This window comes from Mustela putorius, unplaced genomic scaffold, assembly GCF_011764305.1.
Source record: "Mustela putorius furo isolate JIRA1106 unplaced genomic scaffold, ASM1176430v1.1 tig00003846_pilon_pilon_pilon, whole genome shotgun sequence".
NCBI classification, from domain to species: Eukaryota; Metazoa; Chordata; class Mammalia; order Carnivora; family Mustelidae; genus Mustela; species Mustela putorius.
In genome coordinates, this window is record NW_025421999.1 from 10,759,445 (window position 1) to 10,760,939 (window position 1,495).

Below are 1,495 nucleotides of genomic sequence, written 5' to 3' on the forward strand. Positions count from 1 at the left end.
TAGTTCCACCACTTTAATTTTTTAAATTATTTGAAATTGTCAGTTATATTTAACAGACCATGCTAAGATAAATTAGTGCTGAGGTAAAATTTATATGTAAGAAAATCTAAAAACTGTATTTTGACTTTCTATAAAAGCTGTCAAAATCTTTTCCACCCTGCAATGACATGGATAGAACTAGAGAATGTAATTCTAAATTGAATAAGTCAGTCAGAAAAAGACAAATACCATATGATTTCATTCATATGTGTAAATTAAGGGAAAAAAAAAAAACCCAAGGAAAGAAAAAAGAGAGAGACAAACCAAGAAAGAGACACTTAGCTATAGAGAACAAACTGATGGTTACCAGAGGGGAATGGAATGGGGGGGATGGATGAAATAGGTGATGTCTCAAGATTAAGGAGGGCACTTGCTGTGATAAACACTGGATAATGTATGGAAGTGCCAAATCATGATACTGTATACCTGAAACTAATGTAACATTGTATGTTAACTATATTGGAAAATTACACTTGATCTTAGCCAAAAGGCCAAGAAGTGATTATATTGGAAAATTATAATAAAGGGAAGTCAAACAAAAATTTTTTAAAAATATTTACCCATTTCTTTTTTAGCATCCTCAAAAAAAATCAATAAAATTAAAAAATAAATTTAAAAAACTTGATCTTTAATTATATAATTTAATATCTGCAATTAAAACAGCATGAATATCTACAAATGGAAGGAATACAGCCCAAATCAAGAAAAATACCAATTACTACATATACCAGCCAAAATGTCAGACAAGATACACTATTCTTAAGCATTATGACCTAAAAATAATTTACATAATCCTTAAAAACTCCAACAATATCTCCTTTCTTGAAGCACGTGCAAGCGTCATAGGTCAATGGCAAAATCAGGAAAGATTCCCTGGTATTCATCCTCAGAGAAAGTGGAGCAAAGGTGATAAAACTCAAACATGCTGTCCTTTTCAATTTTCTGTAACTCTCCCCACAACGAAGGGTAGTGGCAAGAACTTGAAGAGTGAAAGAGGAGAAGCCACCATCACCATGTCTATTAACTAAAGTCAGTTCAGCAGAAATATGCATAAAATCAATAGTTCAAAATACTGGTGGCTATCCTATAAAGTCAAGAGAAATGTCAGCTTAAGATGCTCTTCCTCTAAATTTTCTTGATTTTTCTCATTACTCATGCTATTCAAATATTTGCTCATACATGACCTGCTCATAGCTACCTTCCTTGACCAACTTATCAAAATAATACCTCTCACAAACACACATCTCATCACTTTTTATTCCCTTAATTGCTTTACTTCACATACTATTAGTTATTCCTAAAATCATGTTTACCACCTTTCTTACTAACAATGGAAGAAGGAATTTCTCCTATATTTTTTACTATTTTCCCTGGCAGTTACAATAATGCCTGGTGTATGTTGGGTATTCAATATATATTTAATGAGTAAATGTGTATTTAATGAGTTAATGAATAG

General features: G+C 31.5%; 1 pseudogene; it reads right to left on the reverse strand.

Annotated features, from left to right (window-relative positions):
- Positions 1–379: 379 nt before the first annotated feature.
- Positions 380–542, reverse strand: LOC123387197 (annotated as a pseudogene).
- Between the last annotated feature and the right edge of the window lie 953 nt (positions 543–1,495).